This window comes from Pinus tabuliformis, chromosome 1_1 (genome assembly GCF_031772625.1).
Source record: "Pinus tabuliformis cultivar Carrire ecotype Pingquan chromosome 1_1, CPIR1, whole genome shotgun sequence".
Lineage (NCBI taxonomy): Eukaryota > Viridiplantae > Streptophyta > Pinopsida > Pinales > Pinaceae > Pinus > Pinus tabuliformis.
In genome coordinates this window covers 68,575,539-68,600,686 of record NC_142297.1, presented here as the reverse complement: position 1 = coordinate 68,600,686, position 25,148 = coordinate 68,575,539, and the positions used below count along the sequence as shown (strand labels likewise).

General features: G+C 36.6%; 1 pseudogene; it reads right to left on the bottom strand.

Moving 5' to 3' along the window:
• Positions 1-4,400: 4,400 nt before the first annotated feature.
• On the bottom strand, positions 4,401-23,175 carry LOC149211609 (CBS domain-containing protein CBSCBSPB3-like; annotated as a pseudogene).
• Between the last annotated feature and the right edge of the window lie 1,973 nt (positions 23,176-25,148).

Sequence of the window (25,148 nt, the reverse complement as noted above, 5' to 3'; positions counted from 1 at the left end):
GTACGTGGGAGCACAAGTCCGTACTGGCACTTATCGTCTCAAAGTGGAGGAATCACCCAACCAACAGTGAAAACAACAGTTACCAGGCTTTACGACACCGGAATACGTCTCTAGCCTAGACTTCTAGATGTTGTGCGTTAGGTTCCAAAGCGTTTTTAGATTCATTAAATTTATTTTATAGTTGATCTTGCTTAAGAAATTTGCCTTTCAGGTTCACTGCATGATGTAGATGTACAATTCCTAAAATGCAATCTAAGATGATAAACAGTCGTTTAGTCTTCTTTTGCAAATGAAAATCCTAGCTACTAAGGAAAGAGAGATGGCGTTATTTCAACAAAGAGCAAAGAGCACACACTAAATGCACTGTCCTAAATCAAACCGACAAACAGTCTAAATGCAAATGCACATGCATGTATTTGTTTTCAGCCTTCTTAATGTGTAAATGATAAAAAGAAAGCTAAGCGCAAATCTGAATTATTTTTCAAAGCGACAATTACTAACAAGTTTCTTTTCAAGACAAAATGAGGACAATGACAACACTTTGCAATTTGGAATTGAAAACTTGCTTTCGACACTAGAAAAACTACTAATTCAGATCAAATACAATAGTAACAGGGTAATCGACTATCAAGAACAATCAGATTCTCTTCTATGATTGAAAACGACACTTGTGACACTTTCAAATCAAGAAACGACAGTACAATTACTCTACTTCTTTGTAAAGGAGAACTAAAAATGAATCAAAAAATACATAAAAACATTTACAGTTCTTTGCACAATGGAGGTGGAATAACAACAAGGAAAGGGGTTTCAAATAGAGGTGTACTGACTACAGGCAGCAAAACTCCTGAATAGATCTGAAAAGAGTGAACACAGAAACCAAAATTTAGGAACAAGGCCTTGTCTGATCAGCGCACCTGTAACACAGTGAAACTGAAATGCAACACACCTACTACACTCGAGAAGTGCGCTGCATTTGAAGTTCACAGAACAGACAATGCGCTGGACCAGGGACGAGACTTTGATTGGGTTCCGGGTCACAATTTGCAGTTCAGTTCAGGGATTTTGGCTGAGCAAGTGGTAATCAGTAAATCAATCACAGGGGTAGATCTAAGGAGGTTACTAGAGCCACCACAAGGGAAATTAGAGAGCTTGTAAATAAATTGTTTAATTCATAAACAAAACCCGGAGATTGACTGAAGCAGCATTGATCTACTTTTCACTTGCATAGCAAATGCAGTTCGAAGGCTAGTTGGCTTGACTTCAGGCTCCGTCTGTAAGTTTATAAAGTAAACAAATGTAGATAAACAAACAATCTACTCTCTCCCCAGTGGAGTCGCCATTTTGTTACCGGGAATAGTGTTTATATAGAGCTGCTAATCCCACTAAGGCTGGTAGCTACCTTAGAAACAAACAAACTTAAAACTACTTTCGTTTTCCTTTATGAGAGATAGATGAGAGAAGAATAAAGGAGACCAACCTCTGTCTTGCGCTTGGTTACTTGCTCGAATCCTCTCTCTTCTAATAGTCCTTTGCTACTTGCTTTCTTGTGTACCCAACTTCACAGAGTACCTGTAGAATCAAAGCAGCATAACACTATACGAGAACATAGATCTATTATCATAAGCAATATAGGATCAGATGTATATTAACCATACAAATGCATAAAACATCAATCACACAAGTGTATGGAGGAAAACTTGAATAGCTTTATTGATAATCAAGAAAGAGCCAAGAGAATTACAACCAATTGTTCTGACCCAGCATCATCCTCTCAGCAAGAAGCCCTTCTTCACCTCATGAAAATCTTAGATCACCCAACACTATGATGTTGCACCAATAAACCAGCAGCACTTCCTTACAAGATACAAAATTCCAACCTCTGGATCTCTGGGATGAGGGATCCATATATAGATGTCTGCAAGGGAGGTGAGTCAGCTTTTGAGATTTGATTAGTGTCTCCCCTCTGATAGTTCTTGATTCCACTTGGAGATTGATGATCTCTTACTCATCCCTGGTCGAATTCAGAGAGGCAAGTGTCACAGGAGAAGTTTATGGAAGATTCCATGCTTCTCCACCTTGCGGATTGACCCTGCCATTTGTCCCTTCTCGCCCATCGCACCCCATAGAAGGGATTTTTGACATGCAATGCACCTACTGTGTGTATTTAGGTGGGATGCAACACACTTTGCCTATGGAGCAGGTGAAATGGTCCAGTTTTGACCAGTTCTGAGTGGTTTTTCATGGAAAACTTCTGGGAGATGTTGTAATTAGTTGACCTTGTTCTTTTAGGGGTTGGAACAACACCTTTAGGGACTTAGGAGCCCTTGATTTATGGACATTTATGCTTGGGGTTGTAGTGCCCAAAAATGTCTATAACACCTCCTCCTCTGGATCTTCGGGTTCATTTTTCTGGATCTTGGCAGTAGCAATAGTGGCGTTGGGATCCGCATCAATGATCTGCTTCCCTTTGTCATTCCCCTTGTCGGGTTCTGACTCAGAGTCGGAACATGCATCTGATTCTAAAACCTTTAGCTTAGCCACCAGTGACTGCTTGGCCCGACACTCACTTGTGTTGTGAGTGGAGCTCTTATGGAACTCACACCATTTTCCCATGTCCTTTTTCGGCTTCGCGGCACTGTTCTTTGCTTGCAGCTTTGGCGGGTTGTCTTGGGCTGCCCCGCCTTGGCTTTGTCCTTTGTTCTGTAGTTTAGGGGCACCTTTCCCTTGCTTCGGATTCGCAGATCCAAAGTCTCGCTTCTTTTGTTTAAACTTCTGCTCGACCTTGATGGCATATCGGTATGCTGTGCCGAGCGAGGAGATGTTCAGGAATTCTATTTCTTCCTGGATGTACTTGTGCAGGCAGCCGCGATATTTGAGTATCAAATGCTACTCCGAATCCTTGATACCCAACTTCGTGCGAAGGGTATGGAAAATATTGGTGAACTCCGGCACATCTTGGTCCCTTCCCTACCGCAACGTGGTCCACTTTATGTATTCATCCTCATAGCTTCCAACAGGGTAGTACTGCTCCTTAATGGCATCCCGGAATGAATTCTAGGTGGGTGCAGCTGAAAATAGTGACCCGATATTTTCATCCTTATGCTCGCAGTAGGTTTCCCACCAGTCCTTGACGTGGGGGGCTGCTTTGAGAAGAGCGAAAACAATCTTTTCCTGACTCGAAAATTCATGAACAGAAAAATAACCCTCTAGCAATTTTAACCATTTATCTACGGCATCTGCGTCTATCTGACCCTCGAATATGGGGATTTCAAAATTAACTTGTACCTTAAAGGGCGTGGCGTTTCCAGAGTAGCTACTAGAAGCTGATGCTTCGCTTCTGGGTAGCCGTTGAACGATCTGGGCAAAGTTTTCCATCATCGCGTTCCATTGTCGCTTGAGGGCTTCTTCGAGCAAGATTTTGATAGGATCTTCTGCCCCCTCATCTTTCTTCTCATCCGCCATGGGAGGCCGTCGGGACTTGCGAGGCTGGTCTTGCAAAGGTTTGACCAGTTCAAGCCCTAACTCCTTATATCCCGACCTCGTTGGGGACATGCAAAGAAAAGCAAAGAAAAAGCAGACGCTCTAATACCACTGATCCGAACTTAAACAGGAATGCAACAAATTACAGAGATAACCATAAACACAGATATGCAGCGGAAATAATACTTCATTTCATTAATGTAAAATACTGAAATATGCTTACAAATAGTAATGGAAATAAACTAGCTAGGGCGATGGTCGCTTATCTCTGAGAAGAGATGTGGTGGCTACATGCCTCTGAACTATCTTATAATGAGGCTCAAGGGCCTTTTTTATTATTGAACAATAAGAGAAAACCCTAAACAACCAAAACCATAACCCGAGGAGATGTAACACCAAGAGTTTGTGGGCCCCGTTGGGGTGAGTTGGACAGCCAACTTCCCGGGGTCGCGAATTGGTCATATTATCTCCGTTTGATGTGCATGATAGCCCATTGGAAAGATCTCTCCAAGGACTACGACGAAAAAGTCGATTATTTGACAAAAAAATTGCTGCGGTAGATTTCCCAAAAAACGTCGTTTAGGGGCTCAAAACGGCTCCAGAAGTTTAGGATCCGAAAAACTGCTAAAAATAGTAAACTATGGTATAATTAAGGAAACTGAAAAACTGAAAGAAGCAATGGTGGGGATCCAAGTGGAATTAGCGGGTGGCCACCAATATCCACCTAGATCAAATTCCATTTCCACTATCATGCCTTCATCATATCCCATGGTTAATCATTTCTGCAAATAAGTTTGTCTATTGTTGGAATGGCCAATTACAACAGAGACACAAATGTATGACAATAGTTGGCCAAGCTAAATGCCACTATATTCTTTTAACCAGAATTACATCACCAACATAACAAAAATAAAATTTTAACAATGGCATTCTTCTATTCGTTGAACAACAGTAGAAGAAATCTCTGTCAAGCTCTCAAACCCACATTTGAAATGATGAATGCGCCCCTTAGAATCACACAACTTAAAATCAAATGTATTCACAAGACCTAACGATGGATATCCTGATTTTACTGATTTTGTACCATCAACTCACTGCCTTGGAGAGAAATCACTGTGACCATCCTCATCAATCTCTGATGGCTCTAATGTCAAAGTCGAATCCTAGAATTCCTGCATCATTGTGCTTGTTGTGTCACTTGCAGCACATCTTAAACATCCCACCATGGCCATGGCTGCATGTGTTAGCTTTTCAACGAGGTTTCATTCTAGATAAAGGTTTTGTGCAACAATCCATGTAAGCAAATCCTTTGAAGTTAGAATTCCTAGAGGCGTATTCCCAATTGTAACAATGACTGAATTGACTCGAAATTCACACACCTTCTTTGCAACCATATACACAGATTCAAATTGTGAAACTGTGGCCACCTTTGTATTTTCTGCTATGACTGTTGATAAAAGTGGGCCTGAATATTTGTTCCGTAGTGTTTCAATAAAAGAACTGGGAGCATCTCCAAATTGTCTTCCGATGCCTTCAACAACAACAACAATAACACTACCCTTTTCCGCGACCTTTTCCATCTTTGCTATGGCGTCATAGAGGCACTTCGTTATATCAAGCAGAGCAATGACCTCACCATTTTCCACAACCGACAAGTGTCTAAACTTCCCATCAATCATCTTCTCGAGGGCATCTACGACCAAAGACTCCGCCATGACAAATATGGGATTCCGCATCATGACCTTCGAAACTGGTGTGTCCCAAGGCTTCAAACACAGGATTCACAAGCATAGAAACCAGAGATATACCTAAATCCAAATCTTGAGTCTCTTGACGATGGACAAACTAAAAACTAAAGAAAATACTCTTTTATTTCCTCAGCCCAGGATGGGCCAAGCCCATAAGGGGTCATGTCGTCAGGGCTCTGATACCAAGACCAAGATAAAATATGAGAATCCAGATTAATTTATTAATCAAATGCAATTACATATATACAAGAAGTGTTGTCTCAATATAGGTACGCTATCTTGGACACACAATCTGTTGGTTGAGAGAATATCTCAACCACACACCAATGTAGGAAATAGACCCTAACTACTAGGAACAAACTCCTTTACTTAGTAAGAAGCACAAATGAGACAAGTATGGATTAAAAATTCCAACAGTTTTTAGTTGTCAAATTTCTTTTATAAATTAGAAAGAGCTGGAATAAGTCTTGAGGTAGATTTAATTATTAAATTTTCTCTTGTAAATTAAGAGGACTGAGATAAGTCTTGACCTTTTAATGGGTTTTCAATTGTTAGGTTTTCTTTTATAAATTAAGTGGATTCTTTCTTCTTCTTTTTAATTAAATTTTTCTATTTAAGATTTGTTAAGTGGTGGATTTCTATTTTGTGAATTTTTTTTCGAGTTTTTCTCTTATAAATTAAATTGGATAATTTTATTTGTATTTTATATTTTTCTAATAAACAAATTTTGGGTTATTGAGTTTTAATATAACTGCAATTCAATTTTATTTTTTTATTGTTTATCCATAATTTAGTATTGGGAATTCAATTCTTGTTAGTTTATTATTATTATTATTAACTTCCATTTATATTAGTTATTAAATTTTTGTTTTCAACTTTATTTCATTTTTATTTAACTTTTTCATTTTTCTATTATTTCCATTTTCATGAATTATTGTCTTTCTTTATATTTTCAATTTAAGATAATTTATTATTAAATTAAAAACATATTTTAATAAATTTAATAATATTTTATATATATATTAATAAAGAATAAAAGTATATATATGTTAATATAAACAATATTAATTAACCATGTTTCTTCATTTTTTGTCATGAAATTTTTATATTTTAGTTTAATTAGGATATATTTAAGCTAAGCCTATTAACTACTATGTAGCCTTTGTTTTTAAAGAGTTGGATCATAGTTAATTATTTTTGTATTATAGATATATTAAATCAATAAATTTTTCTATTAAAATTTATTATTGCAAATTGCTTAAAATAAAATATTTATTATAGTTGCTAAAAATATTTGAGGGTTCTATATATATATATATATATAATTAATATTATGGATAGTTTAATTGATGATTTATTTAGTTATATAGTGTGTTTCATAATTTATTGTTATTTTGATATTTTAAATTTTTTTTAAAGAAAATTTGTAATTTTCATTACTAAAACTAAAAATTAGGATTTTGTATATGGATAGTGTGCATTCGTAAAAAATTGTATTGAAAATATCTATATAAAAAAAATAATAGGCCGCTCATAACATTGTTTAGAACATAGCCCATATAAATGAAGAAGTCAAAAACATGCACAATTTTCCAACAGAAAGTTCTCATAAAAGAATCAAAATCAATTTAAACAAAAAAGATCAAAGGTTTGGCTCCAGGCCTTCTCTGAAAGACATGTGGAGGGACTCGTAGTAAGTATCTCCATTCTGTTCCATAATCTTCCATGCCCGGAAGTTTTTCTCTACACCCACCTTGGAAAGAATATTGGCGTCGGAAATCAATATTAACTTAGCTACATATCATGTTCTTCATTAGTTCAGCCCTAAAGGGGATATGTTACTTAGTAATCAAATTTTGCTAATAAGGTTGGATTTTTTTCACAAAAATTTTAATGATAATTTAGAGTTAGGTAATCAAAAACCATATTCTTCTTTGTATTATTATTTATGATAAGGTGTAATAATATTAATAGAGTGATTTTTTTATTGCAATTTCATATTTGTTTTGTTAAATATATCTGAATATTGAGTTTAAGTGTGACATATTAAGTGATTTTGACGATTTAGAAGCCTCTGATAGTAGTATTCCAAGCAGCAGATCAACTCTTCAAGAACACAAACAACTTAACAAGATTCAAAAAAAAGAAATTTATTTTTCTATTCATATTATTCTCCACTTTGAAATCATTATTAAATTAAATGAAAATAATAAATTAATATAAAAAAAGATTTAAACCTATGCTATCTAATTAAAAAATACTTTAAAATCATTAAAAAATACTTTAAAATCATTATTTTTAAAATAGTAGTAGAGATAAATCATAAACTCCAAATAATAATAAAATCAAATATATTATAACACTAAAAATTACTCATTCTAATAACATAAATGTAAAGATGTGTTTTTAGATATTTTTTTAGTAATATTTTGTAAATTCACAATAACAAATTGATACAGCGAAATCGTAATTTAATCTCAATCCCAACTGGGTGGTCAACAAGCCTTTGCCATCTCTGTTTTTTATATATATAAAATTTGCAATTCCCTAATTAATATTCAATTCTGTAAATCAAAGTTGTTTTTACACTAACCTCTCAAATCAATTTTTGATTGTTTCCACATATGGTTGTATTTTTAATTCCGGGCATTATTGCATAATATAGTTTTGTGTCAGTTGGTAAACGTAACGTAATTATAATTCTAGGAATTATCCCATAACAGTGACATTAATTTGAGAAAACATACCTTCCAAAACTAAAATTTGAGAAATATATATGATGCACAAATAAATAAAATATGGAAAGTGTACATAGTATATGATAATTGATTGTGTCATGCGAACTCTGCCGTAAGATATAGAGTGTGACTTTTTTGCCCCACTATGATGTTCATGCTCTTGTGTTTGTTTGTAATTTTGTCGAGGATTTGTAACTATATTGAATTTCTTTTGGCCAAGTAAACTATTTGAATCAATGATAATATTTTATTTAATTATTTATTTTTATTTTTTATATTTGTTGCCATTCTGGTTTGGATCGTATATTTTTGAAATTTAATGAATATGAATGAACATAATTGTTTTTGGTTTTATTTGTAGTTTGAATTGAAAAATCCAAGAATGTGAGATTAGAAGTCAATTATTTAATTTACTTTTTGTTTTTCAATTTTTTTAATATTTTGAAAATCTCTTACAATAGAAAGAAGGATGGGCTGATTGTCTTCTATTATTATTATTATTATTATTTTCTATTTTAAATCGATAATTTATTATTGTTTGTTTGCCTGCCCAAATTATCCATGCTCTGTATCAAAACACAAAGCTATTAGATATCCAAGGGTGAATCAAATGAATATGAATCTGTAGAGGAGAAAACTGAAATCACTAATGCTTGGCATTCGCTCACCACTTTCACCATCACAAGCATATCAAAGAGTTGGTCTCATCACAACGGTCTATGTTAGGGACGTCTTGCATGGCTTTCTCAATCCATTTTGTCTCACATGGGCACATGTGCATTGTAATGTAACATCTTGTCAAGTCGAAGTTCAAGTGTCGATAGTTGAATGTAACAATCATAGAGTAGTTGAAGAGTTATGAGGATAGATGAACGGTCTTAAAGGGGAATGTGGGTCACCCCACCCTTTGCTATAAATAGTCCCTCATAACTCATTGTAGAGGTTTGGTCAACGAAGCTTCTGATAAGACTATCTTGGAGAGAGCTTGGATAGTATTGTAACGAGCCTTGGTTTCTCCACTACGCAGAGCTAGTATATCTCTTTGGAGGAGCAAGACGGTTTTGGCTATAATGTTCCATTGTCGGAACTAGTGATTAGACATGGATGTATTGTATGATTGGAAATTACACTTCTTAATATAACAGAGCCAACATGTTCCATATATATGTTGTATTGTATTCTATGCTATCTGGTTTACTCTTAATGATATATGTATTTGTTTGCTTACGCATGCATATATGGACTATTATGCAAATGTGTGTATGAATTTTTCTTAAATGTGTTGTTGGTTTAACCATCACTTTGGATTGCTAGCTAACTTGTCTTCTATGTTATGATGCATCTTTGCTCGTGTGTTCCTTTGTTAACTTCGTGATATCACAGATTTCTAAGGGGTGCACTCATCTCAACCTCTGTGTCTTAGAACCTCTCATGCACCTTCCTTAGCTTGCTGTAGTGTCACACCCTTGCTACCAACAGAGACATCTTACTTTCCTTTGTGTGAAATCGCAGTCAAGGCATTACAGTATGAACCACTGCTGGGACTCCTACACCAAATAGTCTGAGGTCTGATTGGGAATTCTTACCGGGGAGATCCCCTTACATGTTGGCAGGTCCAGCACCGTTAACACGTTGTCAAGCATCTTGGTCTGATTATGCACTAAATGTATATTCTTCTTCTCATTCTCATGAGTGGCTTATTGATTCTAGAGCTTCTTATCACATGGCAAAAAACAAAGCCATGTTTTCTTCTTTAAATGATTATAACACCAAAAATATATATGTTGTTGATGATAGATCTCTTAGTGTTGTAGGGACTAGAACTATTCATCTATACAATGGTCAATTTAATGATGTATTATGTGTTCCTCCCTTATTCTGAAACCTTCTATCTATATATCAGATAACTCATTCAGGTGAAGATAAAATCATTGAATTTTCACCTCATGATGTTGTAATTAAGGACCTAAGAGATCCTAAACATATTTTAGCTACCGAAATTGTTGATGATTCTACAAGGTTGTATAATTTTAACAACTTTGGGTCGTAAACTCTTCCCTCGGTATTTGTTGTTCATAATGATGAAGTGATCAAACTTTGGCATGAGAAATTTGGTCACTTAAACTATCGCTCCCTTCAAAATATATGTAAAGAAAATACGGTGACAAGTTTTCCTATGGTATCTTGTAGAGATGATGTTTGTTTCGGATGTGCATTTAGAAAACATCATTGGGATAGTTTTGAAAAATGTGCCTCTTGGCATGCCTCAGCCCCTTCAGATCTTGTGCATAGTGATTTATGTGGTCCACTTCGAGTTGTTTCATTCTCTGGCTACAAGTATTTCTTAACTTTCATTGATGATTTCTCCAGACACACTTGGGTATACTTCTTAAAAATCAAGAGTGAATTTTTTAACATGTTCTTGGCCTTTAAGGCCTTTGTTGAGAATCAATCTGGACATCAAATTCTTAAGATAAGATCTGATAATGGCGGAGAATATCTTAACAATAAATTCATCAACTTTTGCACTAAGCATGGAATTCAATTGCAACATATTGTTCCATATACTCCACAACAAAATGGTGTAGCTGAAAGGAAGAATCACACCTTAAAGGAAATGGCTAATTGTATGCTTCAATCTAAAGGACTTAGTCTTAATTTTTTGGTAGAAACAATTAACTATGAAAATTACATAGTAAATCACACTCCTACTAAGGTTTTAAAGAATATTACTCCATAAGAAGCATGGAGCTCAATTAAACCAAATGTAGGTCACTTTCATGTTTTTGGAAGTGAAGCATAAGCCCATATTCCAAATAAGAAACATAAAACCTTAGAACCTAAGAGTGAAAAATGTATTTCTGTTGGATATTCTAAATATGTCAAAGGATATAGACTTCTTCCACCTAAATCCAAAAATGTTATCATTAGAAGGGATGTAAAGTTTGCTGAAAATATATTGGCCTACAAGCCTAGTTCGGTGGATGTGCCACCTCTCTCTATCCCTTCTACTTCTGAAAATATTTCTTCTTCAGATGATGACAGTGAGGATGAAAATCCTCCCCCACCTTCTCGGGATCCTCCTTCATCTCCTCAGCTTACAAAATGGATCTGCACTACTCTTGATGCAGTTGGTGCTCTTGCAAGTGATCTTATATATCAGCATCGCACACGTTATCAGTTCGATAGAGCCTCTTCTTTACTGGCTCAAGCTTCAGTGAATTATGATCCTGACACCTTTGCAGAAGCTTCAGTCCATCCAGATCAGGACGTAACTATGAATTAAGAATATCATTCACTACTAGCAAATGATACAGGGGACCTTATTCCTCTTCCAAAGGGACGAAAATTTTTAGATGCAAATGGGTTTATAGAATGAAGTTTGGGTCAAATGGAAAAGTTGATAAACATAAAGCCCGTCTTGTTGCTAAGGGTTTTCACAAGTTGAAGGCATTGACTATATTGGAACTTTCTTCCCTGTTTCCAAAATGAACTCTATCCGCCTTGTTCTTTCCCTTGCTGACTCTTTCAAATGGGAAATCCATTAGATGGATGTTAAACCCCACTTCTTACATGGGGACTTGCATGAAGAAATCTATATGGAACAACCTCCTGGCTCTATACAAACAGACTCCAACCTTATATGTCGGCTTAAGAAATCCCTTTATGGTCTCAAGCAAGCCCCTCGAGCTTGGTATGCCAAAATGGATAGCTTTATTTTAGATACTTGCTTTTCTAGGTGTCATTCTGACAATATTGTCTACACAAAGAAAGTGGGTAAGTCTCTTATCATTCTTGTTGATGATCTTATCCTTACTGATAATGATCCCAACCTTATAAACCATGTGAAATCTACCCTTAAAAATTAGTGGCAAATGATAGACTTAGGACACTTGCATTATTTTCTTGGTCTTCAAGTCTTGCAATCCAAAGAAGGTATTTCCCTTTCCCAGTCCAAGTATGCCTTTGATCTTCTACACCACTTTCACATGGAAGACTATAAGAGGCCCCTTCTCCCTTTAATTCTAGAGCCAAATTTTCAGTCACTTGTACTTCCCCTGAAATTGATGATACCTTATACCGTCATCTTGTTGAAAAACTTGTGTATCTAACCCATACCTATCCTGACCTTTCCTTTTTTGTTGGCCTTATTGCCCAGTTTATGAAAAACCCACATGAAAGTCATTGGAAAGCAACTAAAAGAATACTTCATTATTTCTTAGGTACAGTTCAGTTTTGGATTCATTACAGTGTAGAAGCATCTCCTCTATTGGTTGGTTTCACTGATTCCGATTAGGTTGTTGACCCTGATGATCAAAAGTCTACTGGAGGTTATGTCTTCACTCTTGATTCTGGACCTATTACATCGGCTTGCAAGAAACAAATTTCCATTTCTCTTTCTTCAGCAGAAGGAGAGTATTGTTGAGTATCGTTGCAAAGAAAAAAATTGTGAATTAAACTTTCTCCAATTGAGTTTTCTAATGTTTAAGCCTAAAAGTGATAAAAGAACTCTTTTGCAAATATAACACAAAGACCCTACCCCTCAAGGTTTCCACGTAGTATTATCATAGATTCCAATATCCTCATTTTAAATATGATGCTCATGTCACTGATCTTTGACTTCCTGATATGTCGACCTATGATATCCCTTCTCACTCTGACCTCCGATATCCCTTTTCTCTTTGACCTCTGATATCCATTCATGCGCCAACTTCGATATTTCCCAATCCGTTGATCTCCGATATTCATTCCCACTAATCCTCTAATATGAAACCTCTAGTACAAGGCCTCTGATATCTCTTCCAAATTGTAACATTAGCCACTACATTCTGTAAGCTTATTAAATGATGAGAATATCGCATGTTTCAATGATCCAACCATAAAATTTCTTCGATAAAATCCTCTGATGTGTTGATGTGTACTAAATTCCCTATTATTCAACGTTTTATCATTTAATGGTCGAACGTAACGAGTTCATGATTTTCAAAGCGCTAAACAATTTCATTATTGTGTAACGGTTTCTTAATATTTTGCTCATAAAAGACATAGATTCTATGTTGAAATTGATTATTTTCTCTAAGTAATTATTCAGTTAGAAAGTTTCCACTTATCCTTGTATTTCTCTTTACAGGACAAATTTAAAATTGGTGACTACAGCATGGAAAGAATCATCGAAAAAGAAAGCTGAGAGAATCAAAAATCTTCCAAAGACTGACTTGGAATGCCATTGGCATTTCCTAGTCAAACTGTATAATGAGTGGCTGATGTTGAGGTGTCTCTCCAACACAAACACTCATATACTTTAAAAAATTAATGATGCATTATTCATTGCACATATGTGTATACAACTCCATCATCCACCTGAATTAAAGTCAATGACAGATATATGCGAGATTCAACAGTGAATGGATAGTCAAGTTGTTGCAACTGCAATCTATTATTGTCTTTTAATTTATTTTTAGTATGGTTTGTTAAAACCACTTCAGTATTCTATGGCACTTTTCTAGATTTGTATTTTGATTACGAACTATAAATCCCCTTCATTGTTATGAAGAATGGGTTCTAAATTTTTGGAGAAAGCTTCTAGTTTGCACTATTGTAGCTTGAAGGAATCTTAATAGAAAGAGGAACCACTACTATTTCACTTATGAGCAGAGTTAACATTTATTGGGTACTATTATCTGAATACTAGTACTTTGTTTATGATTTGAATGGTTATTGTATTTGTGTTTATCATATACATTTTTGCTAGCAATTAAGATTTATCACTATTGATGTGTTTAATTGAAATATTTTAAGTATATGAATGAACAATGATATTTGATATGTGTGATGTGTTTCAACAACTAGTTTAATTAACTATTTAATTAAATTATTTATCTTTATTTGTTTTAACCTCACAAAGGATTTGATGATCTATATTGTCATGTTTAATGTGAGATCTTTATAAGTCACATATGCAGAGAAAGCTCTCTCGGGATAGATATTTTAAGTCTATACATTTCTATTTCTTAGTTTCATTTAGATAAACTTCCCCACACTTATATATCACATCAACTTTTATATCGTTTATTAAGGGAAACTAGTCCCATAAACCCAATCTGAGCGATCATTCCAAATGGAAAAGGAGGTTCCCTAAGTTCCCAACCAGGTGGTTTTCCCTACTATTGAGGGATATATTTTGGAGCCTTCAACAGAAGCTCAAACCACTCTGATGTGGGCCTTACACAACCATAAAGGTTATGGGTGAAAACGCTTTTAAATTAAGCATCCCCCTTTCCTTAGCTTGCACCCAGTGTTTAATGTGGAGTTTCTTCGACCACATTTTCCACCATTGTAGGAGACCTCAGAGCAGTCGAGCAAATAGCTTCCACAAAACTCACTTTGACTGCATTGAATGAGCTATTTTTTGATTGGATCATGGAGACCAAGAAAGGATACCCACCAGCAACACATACAACTCTACCAGGCTGTCAAAGCAGGATAAATTCTTTAGCAAGACAAGTGGTTCACAAGGAGCCAAATTCAGTAAACAATTCCCCATCTTATGAGAGAAGTTGATGCAATGGATACCATTGCTTCCTAAGGGAGGAGGCTTGATCCAAGTGGATATTAATGTCCATTCACCTCTTCCACTATTTCAATAGCTCTCTATCTTTTATTTTTTCAATGATTTTTAGGTCCCAAAATTTGGTGGCCATTTTAAGGCCCTAAACGACTTTTTCTTACATAGATAGGGCCCACTTAAAAGTTGTAGCCTCGGTCAAAATGCGTAATTATTGAATAGAGCTTTCCAATGGGATATTGAGCGCAACAAATAGAGATTGTATGCAAAAGCAAAGACCTTGAAAAGTTGATGTAGCAATTAACTCCATTAGGGTCATAAACCTTTTGGTGTTTCGTTTTCTAGGGTTAGCATTTTGGACCTATTTACAACATTCTACTAGTCCATTTACTAATAGAAGTTAGTTTTTCACTATATTATTTCAGTATTTATGTATATTTCATTTCATTCCTTCCACAACCAGAATGACAAAAGAATATATAGATATTGATCAATAGTAATACGGCTAGTTTGTTGAATCAATTACAACAGTTGTCACCGCAATTTGTTTCTCCAACACAAACTATGTTGTCAATGTCTGTTCCTTCTCAACCTTTTGCGGTTAATGTTTTTCAAGCCTCAAATTCCAAAGGAAATCAACAATGTGATGGGAAAAAGAAGGGATGTGGGAAGAAAAACAACAAGGGAGGGAAGGGAATTGCTAATAAACCCAGTGATGACACTAGTGAGGGAAAAAAAGAATCTAAAAGGGTGCTTAAATTACCATGCTAGTTATCCAACGTGGATCACCTTACCCATATTTTCCCCAAGATTTAGGACGCTCAGTGCTTGTTAGCTCAACAAGGTTCTTCTAGTTCTCAGGTTAGGCTTACCAACCCTTTTCCCCAAGGGCAGCAATTACTTGTTGCCATGAATGCTAGTACTGGAACCCCTATAGGGGCAACCGTGATTTGGGGGTGATGTAGAGAGACAAAAGAGAGGTAGAGGGAGATACAGATATAGATGGGAGGTGAACAGAGGGAAGAAGAGAGAGATAGAGAGAGGGAGGGAGAGATAGAAATATATGGAGAGAGAGAGTGTTTGTGTTTGGGGGGAGGGGGGCGGTCAATAGAGAGACAAAGAAGGAGAGATGGAGGGAGATATAGATGTAGATGGAGGAAGAGGAGAGGGAAGAATATTTCTTGTACAAGATGCATTGATTTTAGTGTAGATGATTTATAATACTATTTGATTTCTTGCGCTACATGCATTGATTTCAGTATAGATGTTGATTTCTAATTATATTTGATTGTTTGCACTAAATTCATTGATTTCAGTGTAGATGTTTATTTCTAATCCTATTTGTTTGCTTGCTCTAGATGCATTGATTTGATTGTAGATTGTGATTTATAATCCTTTTTATTGTTTGCACTAGATGCACTGATTTTAGTGTAGATGTTGATTTCTAAATATGTTTGATTGTTTGCGCTAGATGCATTAATTTCAATGTAGATTTTGATTTCCAATCTTATTTGATTGCTTGCATTAGACTCATTAATTTCAGTGTAGATGTTGTTTTCTAATCCTATTTGATTGCTCGCATTAGATGGATTGGATGTTGTTAATCTTGAGATTATAAATTATTAAAAATATTTTTCAAGATTAGATGGAGGGGAGAGAGAGGAAATAATATTTCTTGCACTAAATTCATTGATTTCAGTGTAGATGATGTTTTCTTAGAATTTTATTCATTTTCTTACACTAAATGCACTGATTTCAGCCCTATTTGATTTCTTTCTTTAGATGCATTGATTTCAGTGTAGATGTTCATTTCTAATCATATTTGATTGCTTGCACTAGATGAATTTATTTCAGTGTAGATTTGGATTTCTAATCCTATTTGATTGATTTCATTGGATGCAAAGATTTCAGTGTAAACTTTGATTTCTATTGATTGCTTGCATTAGATGCATTAGATGTTGTTAATTTTGACGTTGTAGATTATTAAGAAAAAAAATCAAGCTATATTTAGTAATACCTAAAAGGGAACTATTAAGAATTAATTACTTGTCAAAAGTTGTCATACCTAGAATTAAAACGAAATAGATGTGTAGAATCAATCCTCCTGCAAAGTGCAAGTTCATCCTTAACAAGGTTGTCTCCCTTCTACATCACCAACTAATTACTAATATATATATATATATATATATATTCAAAATTACCAATAGATAATTGCATAGAACAATGTATTCATAGTACTTATAAGAGGAAAAGAGATATTTATAAACATTCAAAACAAATCAAAATATTCTTGAAGGAGATGTGATAATTGTTTGGAGAAACAAATAATGTAAAGAATTTATACTTCTAGCAACTCATTAAAAAAATCAAAAATATATTATTTCTTGACTTTTCTAAATAGACTATAGATAAAAAATCATCAAAATATCCTTGAAGGAAATACATTATTTCATACATTAGAAAGGAAAAAAATTATTTCAAGAGTAATCTTGATGCAATAAATTATTAAAACTACTCTTCAAGATATATTTAGTAACACCTTGAAGGACACTGTTGAGAATTAATTAGTTGTCATACCTAAAATTAAATGAAATAGATGTGCAGTACCAATCCTCGTGCAACCTATTGACAAGATTTTATCCCTTCTTCATCACCAACTAATTACTAATAAACAATTACATTCCCACATAAAAATATAACACAACAACTGTAACATTCAAAAACATTATCATCCAAATCCAAAAACATAAACACAAAACTCACTCAAAGAATCCAAACATAGATTTACAAATCATTCAAGGCAAGTAACACCGACTAAATTAAAGAAGAAAGTGATATGGTCATGCCAAGAAAAGAAAACATAATGCGAATTTTCAAGTTAATCTCAAACATATACATAATAATGATAATCTAAAAATTTGACATTGTTGCCCTTAATTCGAAATAGCTTAGATCCATCTAACAATGGATCTATCATGTTCCAAGAAGGGTCAAATCCCTCGAGGTGCAAACATTTCCTCAAATTCTACACTCCAAAAAGAATGTTTGCAACTCGAGAGATTTGATCCCTCTCGGCGCATGACAGATCCAATGTTAGATGGATCTAAGTTGGTTCTTGTTGAGGGAAACAATGTCACATTTTTAGATTATCATTATCATGTATATGTTTGAGATAAACTTTGAAATTCACATTATGTATTCTTTGTTTGGCATGACCATATCATTCCCTTCTTTAATTTAATTTGTGCCGCTTACCTTGAATGGTTTGCACGTCTGTGTTTGTATGCTTTGAGTGGTTTGTGTGCTTATGTGTTTGGATTTAGTTGATAATGTTTGTGAATGTTGCAGATGTTGTGTTATATTTTTATGTGTGTACGTATTGTCTATTAGTAATTAGTTGGTGATGAAAAAGGGATACAATCTTGTCAAAATTTTGCAGGAGGATTAATACTACACATCTATTTCTTTTAATTTTAGGTATAAGAACTTCTCACAACTAATTAATTATAAGTAGTGTCTCCTCCAAGTATTGCTAGATATATCTTGAAGAGTAGTTTTAATAATTTACTGCGTCAAGATTACTCTAAGAGTTTGTTTCTTCCCTAATGTCTAAAATAATTTATTTCCTTCAAGAATATTTTTATGATTTCTTTATCTATAGTCTATTTTGCAAATTCAAGAAATAATGTCTTTTTCAATTTTTTGTTATTGAGTCTCCATATTTATAAAATATTTACATTATTTGTTTCTCGAAATAATTATTACATCTTCTTCAAGAATATTTTGATTTGTTTTGAATGTTTATAAATATATATTTTCCTCTTATAAATATTTTGAATACATTGTTGTATGTAATTATCTATTAGTAATTTTAAATATATGTAAATTTGAATATATTTTGAATATATGTAATTGTCTATTAGTAATTAGTTGGTGATGAAGAAAGGAGACGATCTTGTCAAGGATTAATTTTCACTTTCAGACGTATTGATTGTGCATATCTATTTCATTTTAAGTCTAGGTATCACAACTTTTGACAGCTAATTAATTCTTAATAGCGTCTCTCTAGGTATTACCAAGTATATCTTGCTTTTTTTTTTAATAATCTACAGCCTCAATATTAACAACATCTAGTGCATCTAATGCAAGCAATCAAATGTGATTACAAAACAACATCTACAAAGAAATCAATGCATCTAGTACAAACAATCAAATACGATTAGAAAACAACATCTACACTGAAATCAATGCATCTAGTGCAAGCAATCAAATGAAATTAGATGTCAACATCCACACCGAAATCAATGCATCTAGTGCAAGCAATCAAATAGGATTAGAAATGAACATCTACACTAAAATCAATGCATCTAGTGCAAGCAATCAAATAGGATTAGAAAACAACGTCTACATTGAAATCAATGCATCTAGTGCAAGCAATCAAATATGATTGAAAACAACATCTACATTGAAATCAATAAATGTAGTGTAAGCAATCAAATGAGATTAGAAATCAACATCTACACTGAAATCAATGCACCTAGTGCAAGCAATAAAAAAGGATTAGAAACACACATCTACATTGAAATAAATGCATCTAGTGCAAGCAATCAAATATACTTAGAAATCAACATCTACATTCAAATCAATCCATATATTGCAAGCAATCAAATAAGATTACGAATCACCATCTACACTAAAATCAATGCATCTAGAGCAAGCAATCAAATAGGATTAGAAATCAACATCTATACTAACATCAATGCACCTAGTGCAAACAATAAAATATAATTAGGTATCAATATTGACACTAAAATCAATGCATCTAGTGCAACAAATCAAATAGGATTAGAGATCATCATCTACAATGAAATCAATGCATCTAGCGCAAGAAATATTCTTCCTTCTTTCGTCCCTCCATCTATATCTATATCTCCCTCCATCTCTCCTTTTTGTCTCTTTATTTCAACCCCACCCCCCCCCCCAGAACACACATCCCCCCCAACACACATTCTCTTCCTCTCCATATTTATCTCTCCCTCTTTCCCTCCCTTTATCTATCTCTCTTTTCTTCACTCCCTTCACCTCCCATCTATATCCCTATCTCCCTCTTCCTCTCCTTTGTCTCTCTATATCACCCCCAAAACTTACACACTCTTTCTCCATATCCATCTATCTCTCCCTCCCTCTTCCTCTCCCTCTCCCTCTCTCTCCCCCTTCTCTCCCTCTCTCCCCCTTCTATCCTTCTCTCCCTCTCTCCCCCTTCTACCTCTGTTCCCTCTCTCTCTATTTCCCTTATCACTCTCTCTCTCTCACTCTCAACCTTTCTCTCTCTATGTATTTCTTTCTCATTCCCCATCCAACTCCATCTCTCTCTCCCTCCCTCTCTCCTTCTTTCTCTCACATCCTCTCTCTCCCTTTATCTTCCACCTCCCTTTGTCCCCAACACCCTCAACCTCTCCCCTCCCCTCCCCTCCCCCCGCCACTCTCTTCTACCTACAACTTTTTCATTATCTTTATCCCTCTCTCCTCCTCTCCACCCTTCCTTCAATCTCTCCTTCTTCGTCTCTCTATCTCACCCGAAAACTTACACACATTATCTCTCTATCTCCCTTATCACTCCATTTCTCTCTTTCTCTCTCCACTTTTCTCTCTCTATGTATTTCTTCTTCACTCCATCTCTCCCCTTCCAACTCCATTTATATGTCCCTCCCTCTCTCCTCCTCTCTCTCTCAAGTCCTCTCTTTGGTCCTTTGGTCCTTCTCCTCTCTCCCTTCCTCTCCTACTCTCTCTCTGCCCTCCAACCTTGTCATTGTCTCCCTCCCTTTCTCCTTATCTTTCTCCCCCTCTGTCACGCCCCTACACCTGCGGTGATCTTCCAACCTCTTGTAGCGAGGTGCGGCACCACCAAACGCTTTCTTTTTAACAATACTAACATTCGTGGACTACGCCTACTCCAACATTAACATACTTAGTTTGTGTTTCGCAACCAAGTAAAAGAATTATCCTTTATACTTTAATGAAGCCCATACTCATTCATTATCCATATGCAATTAACCGAGAACATCAACAATTGCAAACAAGTATAAAGGGGAGGGGCAACTCCCCATAATGTGAGTCTGCCCGACAATTTTATTAAAATATCAGATTTACAATGTACAAGTGTTCCTTGCCAAACCAAGTCTACACTTAACCAATTTTACAATACAAGCAACCTGCTTTACAACCGTGTGCACCCTTGCACAAGAAGAAGTGCTCACCCGAGCCACTCGACCTTCTCACCAAGTCCTACACACATATCTCGAACCCCGGCACGCTTGCCACCCTCCAACCGGCATAAAACTCCAAAACTGCACCTTATAAGACCTACGCATGAGATATGCGTAGTCTCTTTTACCCCTGTGCAGTTTTACCCCTCTTATGCGTATGAGAGAATGTTATTCGATGGTGAACAAATGAGCTCTCAAGCTCCTTTATATATATGCATCTTACATGGTTTTATGTGTGGTCCCTCATGTGGGCGTTAGCCCCTTGGCTGACCCCCAAATTGGCATCCACACGCCCATAAACGCTCCTCTTCAAGTCGGCCTTGCCCTCACGCAAGCCTCCTTCCAAGTCTCTATAAAAAAACTCCCAACACTTAGTCGCATTCATAAGCGTTGTTGGTTTCGTCGCTTTTCTGTTCATGGTTTCCTCGCATTTCCGTGTGCACTCACCCGCCCGTGTGCGCTCACCCGCCCGTCGTGCAGACCCGCCCGCCTGTCGTGCAGACCCGCCCGCTGTGCAGCCTCGCCCGCCTATCGTGCAGACCCGCCCGCTTTGCAGCCTCGCCCACCTGTCGTGCAGACCCGCCCGCCTGTCATGCAGACCCGCCCGTCGGTCGTGCAGCCTGCGCCCGCGCGGGTGCACGGTGACTTCGCCCGGCGCCCGAACGCGCCAGTACCCAAGGACCTTACATCCTCCTCCACCTGAAATCGTTGTCGTCCTCGACAACATACCATCTCGGTAGCTCTCCACCAAGATCATCATTCATCCAGGATGTCGACCTTTCTACACAAGGCAAACATCCTTGCAACATATGTAGAGACTCTTTCTCCACTATGTCTCGGCCTAGTGACCACTGCCACCAAGCTCCCCATACCAAAGTATGTATCTCCATAATCCATGCTCAGGTCCATGGAAACTCCATCCATCTCATCTGCAACATGTTGTCCATATGTGTGTGTCTCCTTCATATGAAGAGATCATCTCATCAAACCGACTCTTGATGTGCCCCATTCAGGTCCATGAAGTCCCCTCCATCATCTGCAATGTGCCATCCTCAAGTCTCCAATCTTATCAACTCTCGATGTGCCCCATTCAGGTCCATGAAGTCCTCTTCATCATCTGCAATGTGCCATCCTCAAGTTTCCAATCTTATCAACTCTTGATGTACCCCATTCAGGTCCATGAAGTCCTCTTCATCATCTGCAATGTGCCATCCTCAAGTCCCCATGTCACACTAGCAAGTCCTCCTGCATAACCTTCCTGCCCTAGCACTCCTCTTTGGATGTCCCTTGACATCTCTACAAGTGCTTCCACACAATGTCCTTGCATAGGTCTGCCATGCTCCATATCTTCAAGTCTCCAACCTGATGTCCATGACTAAGTTGCCCATGTAGTCCAACCAAGTAGACACATCACAACATCTGGCCATCCCATCCAAGTCTTCAACTTTCTGTTTAGTGAACTCGGTCACCCAACCATCTCATCATCATGTCATGAGTCCCTTCATCATAGCTCCTCCACCAAAGTGTCCATCAAGACTTACTCTTGGTCTCGGCCATGACAAGTCCACCCAAAACATCACAAGTGTGTGCCCTCCTCAACCTGCCCATGAGTCATGCCAGGCACTTAGCCAATTCATGTGGCTAAAGCATGACTCATTCTTCCACAACGATCATCAAGTTCCACCCTTGTCCCGGGTCCTTGCACCTTTCATCATAAGGTCACAAGTAACCCCAACAAGCTTTCCAACAACTGACAATCCTTGCTCTTCCATACAAGGTTCCATCATAGTCATCCATGGTAAGATGTCCTCTTGCCTTGGCAAACTGGCTTTGCCCTTCCCTGCACATGGTCCATCTTCCAAATGCCCAAATGAAACACAAGTATCATCACTTACTTCATCATCATGAGGCTCCTCCATGTGAGTGACCTCATCCATACATGTTGACAAACTGCACGATCCTGGTTCAACTTGATCAGCCTCAAGTTCTTCCTCCATCGTAATCATGTCTGCAACATCTTCATCACAGAAGGGGACAACAATAGCCTTGTTGCCCTTCAAGAATTCTTGTCCAAGTATCACATCGAAGTCATGCATCTCCATCACTATGAAGTCCAACTGACTCTTCCGTTCTTTCATCTGTACAGGTACATCGTGTACCAAACCTGCCACCTTAGCTCTAGAGTTTACTGCCTTGACCTCCATATTAGATGTCAGCCCAACCTCTTTTGCTAACCGTGTTGTCATAAAGTTATGTGTAGCACCTGTGTCTACCAGAGCTTGAATGGTCTTGTCATGAACCATCAAGTCTACAAAACCCAGACTATTCATCCATGATTTCTCCATAACCTTATCTGCATCGGCTTCACCTGTCATCAATTTCCAAGTGTCCTCACACTTGCTCCACCAGCTCCTGACTGAGCTCTGATACCAACTGTCACGCCCCTACACCTGCGGTGATCTTCCAACCGCTTGTAGCGAGGTGCGGCACCACTGAACGCTTTATTTTTAACAATACTAACATTCGTGGACTACGCCTACTCCAACATTAACATACTTAGTTTGTGTTTCGCAACCAAGTAAAAGCATTATCCTTTATACTTTAATGAAGCCCATACTCATTCATTATCCATATGCAATTAACCGAGAACATCAACAATTGCAAACAAGTATAAAGGGGAGGGGCAACTCCCCGTAATGTGAGTCTGCCCGACAAATTTATTAAAATATCAGATTTACAATGTACAAGTGTTCCTTGCCAAACCAAGTCTACACTTAACCAATTTTACAATACAAGCAACCTGCTTTACAACCGTGTGCACCCTTGCACAAGAAGAAGTGCTCACCCGAGCCACTCGACCTTCTCACCAAGTCCTACACACATATCTCGAACCCCGGCACGCTTGCCACCCTCCAACCGGCATAAAACTCCAAAACTGCACCTTATAAGACCTACGCATGAGATATGTGTAGTCTCTTTTACCCCTGCGCAGTTTTACCCCTCTTATGCGTATGAGAGAATGTGATTCGATGGTGAACAAATGAGCTCTCAAGCTCCTTTATATATATGCATCTTACATGGTTTTATGTGTGGTCCCTCATGTGGGCGTTAGCCCCTTGGCTGACCCCCAAATTGGCATCCACACGCCCATAAACGCTCCTCTTCAAGTCGGCCTTGCCCTCACGCAAGCCTCCTTCCAAGTCGCTATAAAAAAACTCCCAACACTTAGTCGCATTCATAAGCGTTGTTGGTTTCGTCGCTTTTCTGTTCATGGTTTCCTCGCATTTCCATGTGCGCTCACCCGCCCGTGTGCGCTCGCCCGCCTGTCGTGCAGACCCGCCCGCCTGTCGTGCATACCCGCCCGCCTATCGTGCAGACCCGCCCGCCGGTCGTGTAGCCCGCGCCCGCCCGTGCGCCCGCGCCCGCCCGTGCGCCCGTGCACGGTGACTTCGCCCCGCGCCCGAACGTGCCCGTACCCAAGGACCTTACACCCTCTGTCTCTAACCCTTCTCTCCCTCTCTCACTCCTCTTTTTCTCTATCTCGTCATTTCTCCTCTCCCCTCTTCTTCATTTTATCTCCATCTCTCCCTTGTCACTCCTATCTCTCCATGTATTTGTTCTTCCCTACATATATATTTAGAGTTAATATATATCATGATATATTAATATATATTATAATATAACAAATTTAATAATATATTAAATTTAATATTGTAATAATCCAACATTATTGAATTTAATATTATAATATATTAATATTTGATTAAGAAATGATATTGACTTATTAAAGAGTAAATGTTTAAAATTTTAAAATTTTAACTAATATGAAATTTTAATGTGGCCAAATTTTTTGTTAAATCCATTCAAATTCACCTATATAATAAAAAAAATATTAAACACAGGACATAATTTATTATGCATTCAAATTATATAAATAATACATAGTTAAATTTTAATAATTAATTTTAATCATTTAATAAAATTAAAAATTATATTTAATCTAAATGTTCAAATTATATATAATTTAATATTCAAAACCACAAAAATTAATTATATTATTTTTTGAGAATATGCTAATACACCTCTAACACAACTATTTTTCATTTTTATTATTAATAAAAAAAACGCATGAAACTAATTTAGTTAATCTCTTCAAATATAAATAAATAACGTCATATAAAAAATAATTATTTCTTCCTATTTTAACATTACTTCCCAAAACCATCGTAATATTTTGTTGCGTGAAGCATGGCCAAAGATTTTTTCAATTTATTTTCTGTATATTCCACAATATTACACGGGCATCAAGATTTCATAAATCTATTCTCTATATATCCATATGTTCCAC